This window comes from Prinia subflava, chromosome 4 (genome assembly GCF_021018805.1).
Source record: "Prinia subflava isolate CZ2003 ecotype Zambia chromosome 4, Cam_Psub_1.2, whole genome shotgun sequence".
Classification (NCBI taxonomy): Eukaryota; Metazoa; Chordata; class Aves; order Passeriformes; family Cisticolidae; genus Prinia; species Prinia subflava.
In genome coordinates this window covers 55236295-55250792 of record NC_086250.1, presented here as the reverse complement: position 1 = coordinate 55250792, position 14498 = coordinate 55236295, and the positions used below count along the sequence as shown (strand labels likewise).

The following is a 14498-nucleotide window of genomic DNA, read 5'->3' as shown; positions in this document are numbered from 1 at the left end:
AATTATCATGTATCTCTAAAATACATCTTTGGCTTTTAAGACAAAGTATTCAGGTATCTGAGGTGCACTGACACTATCTTCCATGTCAATGTACTAAGTACACATAGTAGTTTTGAAAAGATTTTTAACACCTTTGTGTGCGAAATATCCAGCCTGATGGGTCTTTTATGGCAAGTGGAGAAGTTTCCTCGAAGTTTAGTTACTGGAGGAGTAACACTTTATCTTGCTTGTGGAAGCACCTGGTAACACAACCTGTGTCAGGTTTCACATTGCACTGTGCTCTCAGTCTGTCCTCCAGAAGTTACTAAGCTGTTTCTGTTCCATGATTTTTTCGTATCAAGTACCAAGTGTGTTTTTGGTATCCAGGTTCATGGCTTCATAAAAATTTTGCTGATGGATATTTATAAACTGGAGTTGACTGAAATGTCTGATATGTGAATATCATGAAAATATCGAGAAAAAATGTTGTGAATTTTTTGTAAGAAAGTACTGAAAAAAAAAAGCAAACAACTTGGAAATTGATAACCTACCATATCCTGTTAAAAAAACTCTGAATATTATTTTTAGCTTGTTGATGATACACACACACACATACATAAATATATGCTATCCTCAAAAACATGATGGGTTTCAAAATGTCATATACTTTACACTTTGTACTCTGTATGTTACAGCAATCCTGTTAAAAGCACTCAAAGTATCTCATTGGAAATTTATTGGACAAATTCCAAGAGCATTGTTTAATATTTACTGTTTCAAATCAAATGGCTTGGAAAATGCTGAGCAATGCAAATACTCAATGCAACTAGGTGTGCCTAAGAGTTAGTGCATCCCACCAACTGCACAGAGCCAGTGAAGTCATGCTGGAGCAAAGAATCAGGCAGCCACAGCCCCAAGCATCTGTGTTTGGCATAAAACCAGCAATGATGTGGTATGGACTCACAGCCAGAGGGAGAGACAGAGGTAAAGAAAAAGAAGACACCAAGAAAAAAATTAACTTTCTGAAGGGAGAGCACTCAAAAACTCACTTTCACTCCTTTGTTAATTAAAAGCTGTGGTCAGTAAATGTAATTAGACAAAAGACTCTACTTATCAAAAAATTTTGCAAACAATGGGTTGAATTAAACTAAAATAACTTCTGTGAGATTTTTCTTGTTTAAGAAAAAATGAATAAAGCAAGGTTTGGTTTCTTCCCCTCAGCTCCCAAATTTATTTTGATGAAGGAAAAAATTTTACATGCAAAATTTTACAGGTAAAAGCAAATTGCAGTAATTTGTTTTTAAGTAAAGTGGAGGAATCAATAAGATGTATAAAATGACTGTTGAAAAGCTCTGTCCATAAACCAAGTCCTGCCATGAATTAATTATTACCAGTTATTCTGAACAAGAACACTTCCCTTGACATACCTGACATTTCCAAGATGACTCTTCCCTCTAATGGGCAAAGCCCAAGACATCCACTGGAAATGTGAGATTTGACATTTCCGGGGAAAGAAAATTGTGTCAAAATGCTTTTGGAGGAATTTCTGAAAATATGCTTATTTTATATTTTCCTTTCTTGTGATGCAAGTAGTGTTTTTTTAAGTTCAATTTTTTTTTCACAGTCCACCAAATCTGAAGGTAGCTTAAGGACCAGGGCACTAAGTTGCTAGGAGCCCTGCTTGTTAGTGTTTCGTGTTTCATATTAATTCACAATAATTCATAGGAACAGCAGTAGATTTTGCACACACCAGGGACCATTCACAACAATTTTGAAGGTGAGTGAGGTAAGACATTACACCATGAACTGTGTTTTTTCATCAGGATAAAAGCCTGGAAAACAGGGTTCTGGTCCACAGAATTTAATAGTACAGAAAACGTTCCTCTAGTGCTAAAAGATTATGCATTTTCTTCATAGAAGTAGTTCCTTCATCAGTTATCACAAAAGCATATGATCACTGAACACATACTAATGATTTGAGCCTTATGTTGGGTACCACAAGGGTTGGCTGCTGCACACACGATGTATAAATCCCAACTTGTTAATGTGTAGCAGGGAAAGAGAGGACAAGACTGTTTTCCATATGTCTCTTCAGACTTCAATAATCTCATGATGTTGTTCCTTGCAACTTTGTTGTGCAAGACCTGTTACAACATTCTGCTGATACAGCCCTAAAACTTGATGGACATCACAGCCAAAATCTACCAGGAAGCCTGCCTGTGTCAAAGCCAGGCTTCCTGTTCTTATGAATCCTAGTCCAAGAGTTTGGCTGCCTTTTTTTCCACCACATCTACCAAAATCATGCTAGTCTTCCTCCTTGTTGTAGATTGACAGGGAGAGAGTCATCTGAGACATGTAAAATCACCTTTTTTGTAGCAATTGATGTTTTCCAGAAATGTGTGTACCTTCCCTATATATCATAATAATATATCAAAAATAAATTGTCTATGGGAGGTCATGATTAGTTTTGTGCCAGTCCATCTGTGGACCATGCATGGAGACAGGAGTGTTAAACAGAACAGATGTCATTGAAAATACAAGTCTCTAAACATGCATGTGTTACACGCACTTTCATCAGAAGACTGAGTGATGAAATGTCTCTGACTTTTCTAACACCACTTTATTCTATGTTTCAGTATGGATCATGATGTCCTCGACTGCCTGTGTTCACAGCTAAATTTTCAAAAGCTTCATCTGTCTGTTTGGTGGAGTAAAGTTACTCAAAAAGTCTTTCATCTTTTTGTCTTGGGTCATTTGGACAATAACTCCCAAGGGGCACGGAGGAGGGAAGTGCATACCTGCTCTTCATCTCTTTGCAGTGATCATTAGGTCAAAATTTACTGCAAATAGTAACAAATAAAGCACTATATACTGCATTTTATGTAGACTACTGGAAGTAAGTTTGGAACCTGTATCGAGCTTATCATGCCTCCGTGTCCTTGCACACCCAGTGAAGACCTTTCTTCAAATCTCTCTGGGGGAATTCCCTTTCTGCAGAGCACTTGAGGAGATATAAGCAACTAAGTGCCTAAATTTTGGCTTATATTTCATTAAAGGAAGAATTAAGCTTATGTCTTTATGCCATATTAGGTGGAACTTGGTGCAGAGACCTGTATTCTGGATTTGGTTTTAGCGTTGCATGTCAGCAGTTTATCACTGTTCTTGTCATAGCTGGGGCTAGTTGGGGACTGGAGCAAAGTCCTGCTTGTGAAGTACTTTTTAAATAACAAGAAACTATCTGAGCACAGTGCTTTAAAGTGTTTTTTTGAAGAACTGGATATGCATAATCAACACAAACATGATTTATGAATTTGAGATAAATCAGTTATATCCCTAGCATATCCCAGAGCCACAAGGTTTTGCTTTAAGATAGAAACTGCATTCATTTTCTCTTTCTGAAATTTACATCAAAATAACTATCTTGATGGACATGAGGAGGAATGACAGCCTCTTTACAATGCTTTTATTTAGAACATAAAGCTAGGTGCTAAGCACTTATCATTGATTTATTCATATCTCAATTATGTCAGTTACTTCTATTTGGAAAATCAGCTACTAAAAGATGCATTCAAAATTAGAATTGTAGTTTAATGGGTTTTATCACATCCTGGAAGTTTTAGTCTGCCTTTTTCTTACTGGTTACATACTACTTGATTTTATTGCACAAAATTTAATTTATTAAAATGACTCTAATTCTTCATTAATACCAAAGTATGAGAATAAGTCCCAAGTAAATAATTCTGATAAATTTTAGATGGTCAGGTAGAGATGTACCTCACCTAAGACATCTGGGTCTAATTCATTCACCTGCAGAGACAGCCAATGACTCTATAAGATGTCCCTGCCGGTCCAGCAAGTTTACCTGGGGGTTTCAGATAAGACACAGGAGGCACAAGGCACTCAAACATTTGTGGAGACTGTCATACAGGATTCAGCTTACAGATCAAGGTGCTTAAATATTTATGCCTACTTTACAGACTTTACAGTGTCATTAGAGTCTAGACTTTCTTTATAGGCAATAGAAATTTATGAAATTGATACAGCTATTGAAACCTACTTTAGTTAATTTAAACATCAGTTCACTAAATTTGCATTTACTGAAGAGTACTTCAAATGGCTCTATGGATGCCACTGTATCAACTAAACTCCACTGACTGAATATGAGTTTAGATATCATTACCAAGAGAGGGTTTTGAGTTCTGAGATTCTCTAGGGTACCCTCTCTGCCCTATGGCTGCACCTGCAGAAGATCATGAGTCACTTGTAGGTCCTTCATCAAAATTCGTAACACATGAATGTCTCACAAACCTTTGGGCATCTCATCTTACACTTCAGAGGCTACATTTACAAAATGGAAACAAACACCAACTTTCCTGCAGTCTCAAAAACGGAAGTCACAGACAAGTGTGTGTCTGAACATCCTTTCCTGAGGTTTTAAGGTGTTCCTCTGAGCCTGGGGTAAGGAAACATAGCTGTTTATCAGTGAATGGGAAGTCAAAATAAATAGCAATTTTTAAAATATACAGACACACACATGCAAACTAGCAAACACACACAACTTCTGCCCTCAAGGAAAAAAAAGCCAGCTGTTAGGTATTTACTAACCATCATCATAGGAAATCATGGGTCCTAGAATGCTTAGACACTTGGATCCATCAGCAATATTGTCACTGTATAAATTTTTAGCATATTGTTTTCTTTAGCAGAATAATAGTTACAATAATAATGTCAAGTCATGATCATATAATTGAAGCATTCCTCTCCTTTCCTTGAAGCATAGCATAAAGAAGTTCAAGATTTGCTGAAACCAAACTGACTCATCTTACTATGGTGTACAGGATAATCATATATCAGAGGGACAATTTATGTCACTATATGAAGTAGTGATGCTTTGGGAACAGGAAGCACAAAACCTCTGAATTCAACATTATCTCACTTTTCTTCACTTTCTCCTAAATCCTTTTTCTTAGCAATGAGCTGTATGCAAAAGTACAGAGCACCTCCGAATCTTTCTCTTTCCTTACGTATAACCATGGCTTGAGGGCTTTAAGTGAATAACTTTTTCTTTTAAAGAGGTGATTCATAGAGAGTTTTTCAGTAGATGAGAGAAATCCTTGCTTTCCATTTGGCTGATCAACAACTGGAGGAAGAAATACAGAAGAGCTCAGAAAATTTGTGATGAAGGATCCTGTTTGATAATTTAGCAATAAGTCAGATCATTTTATTGAGTTTGTCAACAAAATTGAGAATTAATTGACCAGAATAAAATGTGTTAGTTCAGTATTAGAAAGCAGACTACATGCTGCTAAGTTGCCACACATAGTCTACCATTTATACCATTAATTTACTGATGTCAAGCTGGACAAGATTGTAAGTTTTCCAGAAAATGTGTATCATTTTGCTATTATTTTATATTTGTCCTTATGCAAAACCTGTTCTGTCATAAGAAAAAAAATCCCTGTGTTTTCCCAGTACACTTGTATGCAAATGATTTCTGCTGAATGAATGCTCATCCTTATTTTCTACAGTTTCACATCAATGCCTGTCATCATGCAAATTTATTCTCAATGGGATTACTCGGAACTGTGCTGGTGAGAGCTGTATTTGTTCTTTAATTTAGGTCTCATTAACCACAAATAACTCGACAAGGATAAGAACAGATTATTGTCACTTTCCAATGTGTATTAATAGTTTGTTTATTATGTAAATATAATTGCATACTAGTGAAATTTGATACTGGGCTGCTGATATAACCTAAAATTCAAAGTCTCTGGAAGGACCATGATATAATATTAATATAGAAGTTTCTTAGATTTGAATGTGCTGTGTTGACAATGATAATGCATAAAACAAAATATATAATACATGTAAATTCTAGTCTGCATTTTGAAATGAGGTAATCATCCAGGCTTAAGACTAAGTCTGTTTCGTTAATAATAAAATACTTCAAAACTTTTTCATCTCTGAAAAAAATGTATCTACCAGTGTTCTAGGAGCAGATTAAGAAATTCTTGACACTGGTATATGGCATTGGTTTCAGGTTATTTCAGAAAATAACTGAACTGATAATGATCAGTAACAGGTGATACATGACCTTTAAAATATACTACCTTGGAACCTATTGATAAGTTACTTGGGTCAACTTAAGCCATTTTGCTTATGCAAGTGCAAAATTTATCTGACTAAACAGTGCAAGAACTAGCAAATTTAAATATTTACAAGAAAATATATGGTGCCACACTTGTTGTAATGAATACCAAAACATTAGAACTTAAATACTGATGCTCTGCCTCCATGAGTCAGTTCTAAATTCAGGCTGAATTCTGCAAAAAGCTAAATCGAACTTAACTTTGTAACCACCTACCAGTTCAACTCTTTCCATGTTCCACAGTTCCCCCAGTCACAGATGCAAATACTATTAAAAATGTGGCAAAAGTTTTATTCACATACTCAGTTAACTTGAGCTGACCTCAAGCATATAATTACAAAGATAATTGGGATAAGGTTCATTATTGGGCAACTATCTTCCTAAGGCACTCCCAAATGATTTCTCTCCCTGTCTTTCCCCACCTTCTGCTGGTAGGTACTTGTTCCTTCTTGTGTATCCAAGCTTGTCCCTCCCTGGGCTTTGCCAGCTTAGCTCCCAGGGAAAGAGGGAGCTGGAGACATTGCAACAGACCTTGGACAGGGGAAAAAGGTTCTAAACTCGGCCCTTGAAAAGTAAGGACTATAAAGAAAGCAAGACAACCCGTGAGAGATGGGAGCAACCTGCAGAGCATAAGGTGGGAGAAGGTACCTCACATCTGTACACCTGGAGACACATAAAAAATATTTCAAACAGGGCCTTTCACAGGACTCATTTTTACTTCAAGATCTGATAACTTTTTTAGAACATGAAAGTATGATCACTTGTTGTCTTATTTAAACAAAACACTTCCTCAGAACTATAAACAGGGAATGAGAAAATTTCTCCTGGCACACGTACTCATATTCTTTGCAAGAAATATTTATTCATTCACTGTTAGCAAATAAATGTAAAATTATGTCTTTATTGCTAAGACATCTGTCTCTGCTGCATACCTGTGCAGCTGTATAATTTCAGTGGAAGCAGTCTGAACAGTGTCAAGATTGTACACAGGAATTCCTTCCAGGAGTAGATCCCTTTACAATTTCAAATTGTTTCTGGTGTGTTCCAGAAATACTGTGAGCAGGATAGAAGTGTAGAACATGACCTAAGACACTCTGGACAAAACAGAATAAAAGTTGTACATATGTACAGCTGGTTTACAGAGTATAATATGAACTCCTAGCAGACAAAAGTCATTCAGAATTTTCATTCTGAAGTATTCCCAGTGTAATATTAATTTTGGTTTTAAACACACTTATAGCTTCACACCTCACATAACTGATAATGACTAATGCCACAATACCTCTATATGTGTGACTGCTCTTTTGCAATATCCTGAAAAATCATAGGCCAGAATTTGGATAGTGAGAGCTATGAAATGTTTGAGAGGTATTGTCAAAGTAACTTTACTAGGTCTTAACAGTTCTGGAAAATTGTCTGGAATGCAAAAACCAAACTTGTTTCTTTTAATGGCCTCAAGTGCCCTTTGGCAAGCCCCTTGCTATCAGAGAGTACTTTAATGGTGTAGAGATAGCTCAGGCTGACATCAGTACCTTCCAAAGAGTGCTGAGATAATGTAGAATGGAATTCTTTTGAAAGCTATGAAAACAAAACAGCATGTCTTGCTTCATAAGTTATGTAACTAATTATTACTACTTATGACTTTTCACACACATACCTTACATCAGCTTTTATATGTGATACAAACTGGAGGAGAATTCAGACCTGGCTTCTTGAATTTAATGGCTTTGCATTCCTTCTGAGCATAAATTTTGAACTGAAAATCAGCAGGTTTTGACAATAATTCAGGTAAAAATATACTTTATTCTATTCCATTCTGTAGTTGCACCTACAAGGTGATTATAGAGCTCACCACAAACATTATGCTATGTAGTATTCTGTTCAGCTAGTACTTACAGTCTGGGTTGGAATACAGCTTTTTTTTTTTTTTTTGTTAGAGAAATAAACATAACACTAGGGAGGGGTTTGTGGTGCAATCATCAGGCTGCAATAGGGTGAGTTGTCTGAAGAGTCTGTGTTTACTATAAACTGCTAACTGCACTCTGCTGGTCTGTCTTAAATCATGCAACCACCATTAGACAGAAGCAAAGAGGTTAAAATTTAAATGCAAATCTGCTTGTCAAAGCTTTCTTCATTTCCAGAGGATGACACAGTTCAATCTTTGGTTTGTTTTGTCGTGAGTGGATTTTAATTGCCGGTGTAGTCACTTTTCTTAACATATAACTTATCACAATGACTCTAATGCTTTTATGATAGCCATCATAATTGCTGGAGATATCTTCAGAAGTCATTCACATTCCTCTGAGCTGGAAGAATTCCAGAGTTTGCATTGTTTGGCCATGAGAATAGCTATAAAAAAGTGTTATCTGCTGAAAACATTTCCTTCCCTGTTTGAACTTTAAAATGGTTATCTGGTTAGCTCACTGTAAATTGCAGAGGAAAGTTTAACGCAACACACATAGCACTCTGATCTTTAGTGGTGACTAGAATTAGAAATGCACACACTGCTGGCTCCTGACCCTGCTGCTGCTGCCTGAGAAATGGCTTCCTGCAATTCTGCTGCTCTGATACCCTACACTGCTAGGAACCAGGCTGACACATATGAGGAGGCTTTTACTGAGGTTCAAAAACAGCTGTTTCTTCATGAAAATTCATCACTGTTAAAAATAAGTGAAGCAGCTCACTAGCTGAATTTGCCTCACCAGTAGGAACCCTATCAGTTGATACTGTCCTCTGCTAAGCTTGTAAATGCCTCTTAAAGAGCTTAGAAGGAGTGAATGATCTGGCTAAGGTGTGTGTAGCTGCCTTAGCTACATATTTCATGACCCAGTTCTCAGTGTGGCCCTGACCTTTTGCAGGAAGGTTTGAATGCCCTTTGCATTCCAGCTGTTTCACCTTCCTAATTGTGTCAAAGTGCTGACTTTAATTTTTCACTTACCTTTTATGCTTGCACACATGGAACTCGTGTTGTTGAGAAGGCTTCACACAATGGCTGTCCATGGCTTTGTTACCTACACATTTTCAAAAGGAACTCTCCAGACAAGGTCACCAATTTCTTTACTGTGAAGGCTCTGCAAGACACCAGGCATTTTGAACTATTTTGACTCTTGGATTACTAAGTCTATGTTCTTTCAATAAACAGTATTACCTTCAGGTTGCAAAGGAGCACTGAAGAGAATATACCCTTATGGATGCTGACCAAGCAGCCTGAAACAATGGATTCATAAGTGCCTGTCATGTCCTTGTTGCATCAAAACTGAAGCTGTGCATACAAACATTTTTGTCTGCATAGAGACTTCAATGGCCAAATAATTAATACCCCTTTTCTTTCCTACATCTCTCATTCTTTCTCCTTTACTACCCCCATCTTGTGTAAACCAAAAAGCCCTAATTCCTTTAAAGATTTTGCAGTCTTATGCAATGTGAGACATTTGGACGTTCAAACATCAGATTACAATAATCTGGGAGTGAGCAAGCAGGAAAACATATTGGCAAGTTATCTTGATGTAGCTATTTACGTCAAAAAAATTTTGACACTGGGAACAGAAAAAGAAATTTAACAAGCACAAAATTTACATATAAAAGTGGTTCTTTTAAAGTGGGAAAATTTCTTGGACCAAAATACAAAATTATGTATAAAAAGGCCTGAAAAGGGAAAACATTATTAAAAGGGAAGCATTCACATGTTGAGAAAAGTGGAGGGCTGAGATTGAAATCTTAATGCATTTTCTGGTACATTAAAGTTCTGTTTTTAACAGTTTTCAATTAAGTGATAGTATAAATTTTCTCCTCATAGGGACTCTGTCTCTATAAGTGCAAGGATAGATTGTTTTTGTTCTAAATGGGAAAGTATTTCATAATTTGTTTTATTGTTCACTGGGTGCCCAAATATCCTACTTCTTGCACATTATTCAAACATTGTACCAAAGGCAGACTATTAATTTTCTTGTGTTTTCAATAATTTATCATGATTATATATGCCTATGTTTTATCTTGGAAATGTTTCAACAAAAGGAGGAGAATGATTTTATTTCTAGTGCATAAATTCATTGGTTTGCATATCACAAGATTAAATAAGGGTCAAATAATTTTACTAATGTAGAGTGCCACACTAAACAGTCTAAGCCTTGTTTCTTCAGATGAATTAGCACTGTTAAGCACTCTAAAATGTCAACATACAACTCAATGTAACTCAAGAGGGAGGTGCTAATGCTCAGTATTTCTAAAAATCTGTCACAAGGATATCATAGTGGACACTTGAAAAATGGAAAGTATCAAATTAGCCATAGTCTGTTACAGGCTTGTACAGAATTGGATTTATTGGAGACTTGGGTTCCCCAGGAACTTCCTAATTTAATTCAAGACAGTCCCAGATCCTCAATTCATATTTTTCTTTATTTAGTAAACGATGAACAAAGCTGCTTCTTCAATGAACGAGGTTGCAGATCCCTTGGTGGAGCAATCTTCACCTCCACAGCCATCTTGAGTACTGAATGAGGTTGAAATATAATGATGACTATGATAACATTAAAGACTGTCAACACCTGGAAATGCACAAAAGAAATTAATTCAAATAGCCCAGAAAAATATAATTTTAGTTTCTTAATCTTAGTTTACAATCTTTTGAAATACCATCATTATACTTGGCTATGTTTTGAAATGGCAGTCTAATATTGCAGGTTAGGAAAGAAACAGACATCCTAAAGCACTTTTAATCCAACAAAACTTCTGTTTGGTGACCAAATGCTGATGTTCACTTTCATCCTTTGTATGTCTGAAATAACTGCATTTTTGAGTCTGACTGCTACCATATGAATAAGTATATTTAATAGACACAGAAGTTTCAGCAGAAACTGTCCTCTTGGCTTCCATTGCTGGATACAGACATTTTGTGTTTGACCCCTCTGTCCTATTCTTTCCAGTCCATTCTAGTCTAAGATCCAGTTTTCATTTCTTTCTTTAACCTTACTCTCCTTTCCAGTAACACAAACTCATTGAGTGTGAACTCTTCAATTAAAAAAAAAAATAGAAATTCTAAAATTCAAATTAAGTAATTAACATATTAATTCAGAAAAACATTAATTGCCCTGTTTTATATTTTCTTTTGAATTATGTAGTCCCAGCCATATGTCTTGATATCTTTATTCGCCTGACCTGCAGTTTTTAAAAGTTTGCATGTCCCCTAGACTCTGTTTTCTCTAGAGTTATTATTCTACTTGCTTCATTCTGTTGCTGTCATACAGATAGCATTTACACTGCCTGGGTGAGAAATCAGATTCTAGTTCTCATTGCATTTTCCTTGGCTTGTTTATTACTTGTATGGATGTGTTGAACCATTCAACAATAGCTGCAGTTTGCAAACTTTCTGCAAAGGATTTGAGAATGATTATATGAATATTGTCCATATAATTCTAGATCTTGTCCTAACCCTCATGGATGTATTGGACAGCAGCTATTATCCTAAATATATGAGAATTCAACAAGTTATAACAGAAATAATACTAATTTAAAAGCAGTATTTTGAAAGCACAAGCATGATTTATGCTCATAACATAGTTTCCAGCCTCAATGAAATGCACAGAGTTTAGAATGGTGTCAAGTGTTATACAGACAGTGAAAGCTCCATGGTCATTTCAGATTGCACACTGGCAAATTCTGTAGAATAGCTATACTTTTTATTAAACAGATATTTTCAAAGCAAAAGAATTCCCCAAACAACATGGGCATAGGGTTAAATTGATAGAAAAATAATCTCTTCTCTATAACCTTCCATCTACTTTTTCCTACTGTGGATAACACACTCCTGTTTTGTCAGGTGAGGATACTGAAAGAAGACTAAAGCTGAACTTCTAAGACAATAATGGGACAGCCAGGTTTTTTTCTAGCCCTTGCTCTTTCATTACTTGTGAATAAAATAAAAGCAAGATCTGACATGTAAGAAAAAATTACGATATGACTCAAGACCTTGGTAATGCTGACTGAGCCAAATTTTGAACTTCCAGGAAGCTCAGAAAATTTCTGGAACATTTTATGAGGGAGTTCCCCTGATTTTCAAAGACTCTTCTTCCTTGTCATAAGCAACATCAAAAGTGAAAAGTTATGAAACTACTCTGGAAAATGTCTCAATACTTTCGATCAGAGCAGAAGCAGGAAATTATTCCAGACATTTCATCAAAGAGGAACAGATAACTATCAAGGCTCACTAGATCATTTGAAGTCCATCCAACACCACTTTAAATTAAAGATTTTAGTCTATTATTTCCTAAAGCCAAGCGGTGTCTGTAGAGAGGACAGGGAATCAACTGCCTGAGGTCTAATTTCATCTCTTTGAAGTAATGTTGAGAAAGCTTTTCTGCAGGATAAAAGCAATATCTTCATCACAGAAATATTGTTATCTAGAGGTGAATTCCTAGAGTTGATGTTCAATTTCCCCAGTTTTGTTCCCACACTGGAAAACAAAGAATATTATGATATTTAATTTTATTTATAAAGCATTAAATGCCATCTCTGTATGCAAGTGTTCTTCTGAACAATCAGGTAGCCCTCTGTGATGAAGTGACTGAAATATTTGACAGGGGAACCTTGCACAATGTCATCTGCCTGGATTTCTATAAGGCCTTTGATGGTCCCACACAACTTCCTTCTCTCCACACTGTGAGACATGGATTTGAGGGGTGGACACGGATGTAGTGGATAAGGAATTGGCTGGAAGGGACACAGAATTTTTGTCCATGGTGGTCTGTCCAGTGGGAGACCAGTGAAGAGTGGTGTCATTCGGAGATTTTTATTGGTACTAGAGCTCTTTAATATCTTTATCAATGACAATGAGATCAAGTACCCGTTCAGAAAGTTTGCAGAAGACACAGAGCTGAGCAGTGCAATTGACACAACAGAAGGGAGGGATGCCATCCAGGGGGGCCTGCACCATTTTGAGAAGTGGGCCCATGAGAAACTCCCCAAGTTCAACAAGTCCAAGGGCTTTTCCTCTTTATCAGATCTACAACAATTAACTGTGGTTTCTCTGATTTCCTGTCTATTTTGATCCAGGAAATTCTGAACAGAATTTGTCTGGATGCTAGTACTAGTCTTGATGTATTAGTCTTGAACCCACAATGCACTGGACCAGTGATATGTGTTTTTAAACACATACACTGATAGGCTTTCTAGATCAACTGAAATGAGGCTGTTGAACACAGGAAATATCAGGTCCTCTGCTTTTATACACTGAATATCAAATGCAAGATAGTTGCTAAGTCAAAGCGTATGTGTAGAATCTATTTACTGAGGGGTTTCTTCTGGCGAGACTTCTGCCTGACCAAAACCCTAAATTTTTTCCTTCCAACACAAAAGAAAGTTTGAGATACAGAAGAAAATATATTTGGGGAAAAATTGATTAAAGAAGACCTACCTGTGAGATCTTCCCCAGAAACCCTATTATTGGTTCAGAGAGTGACAGAAATTTATCTAGGAAGCATTTCAGTTTAAACTTCTTGTGCTCTTAATCGGGTACTTAGAGTGGCAATAAGAAGCATCTTACAATGCAGACAGACAGCATGTCTCCATGACAGAAAAGTTCTAGGGGAATTTGGAACCTTAAGATATCACAGCAAATAGTGGCTGGCGAAAGAATGCAATTTCACCATGTGGTGTAGCTTTAAAATCATAAATGTGTTTTATGTAGAGAAGAATGCATGAATTCACCCTGATCTTTTGAAAGAATTTATGCCATTAGCAGACAGTCAGACATGCTCCTACAAAAGGATGGTGATCAGGGACTGGGAATAGTTGCTGCATAGCTGTGACTGAGCTGTTTTAACATCAATGCTACAAACATTGAGCCAGATGTATTCAAGGCCTTGCCTGTGGCTTGATGACACATACCCTTTTCACAACAATCAGTGGATTTGTGGTAACAATCAAAAGGCATTTAAAATGCTTGGAATGTGGTTTAGAAACCCGCCTTGGCATCCCGCTTTTCATGTCTTAACATAAATGCCTCAACTGTTTTTATTGTTCTGCAACTGCTCATTTATTTTGAAAGAAGGAGCTTGGCCTGCAGTATTTGCATTCAACAATACTTGAAACAAAACATTAAAGTATTTTTTAATTATGCCAGTGAAATATTTCATATGAATAATGCCAACAGCTGGGTCAGACTTTTTGGTTTTGAGTAAGAGTTTATTCCAGGCTTGCTAACTGAAAGGTTCTTTTTTTAGAGAAAGTTTCTGATAAAGTGCCAGTTTGGAAATACATTACAGAACAGGAATGTCTTTTCAATTTGTGTTGCAGTTGTACCACATTCTTGATGTTTTTCAGATTTTTTTGCCCTTGTGACTCTATCATAACAAATTACTGCATAACTGATGAAACG

The 14498-nt window shown here is 36.4% G+C and overlaps 1 long non-coding RNA gene across 2 annotated transcripts in view; it reads left to right on the top strand.

The window, feature by feature from the left end:
• LOC134550277 (uncharacterized) overlaps nucleotides 1-12552 on the top strand; it is a 76633-nt gene extending 64081 nt beyond the window's left edge. The window contains exons 5-7 of one of the 2 annotated variants that reach the window (XR_010080299.1): nucleotides 2616-5570; nucleotides 6563-6761; nucleotides 11943-12552. This is a non-coding gene — a long non-coding RNA (uncharacterized LOC134550277). The remainder of the gene's footprint in view (nucleotides 1-2615; nucleotides 5571-6562; nucleotides 6762-11942) is intronic. The other variant, XR_010080300.1, reaches the window with a different exon arrangement.
• The last annotated feature ends 1946 nt before the right edge of the window (nucleotides 12553-14498 follow it).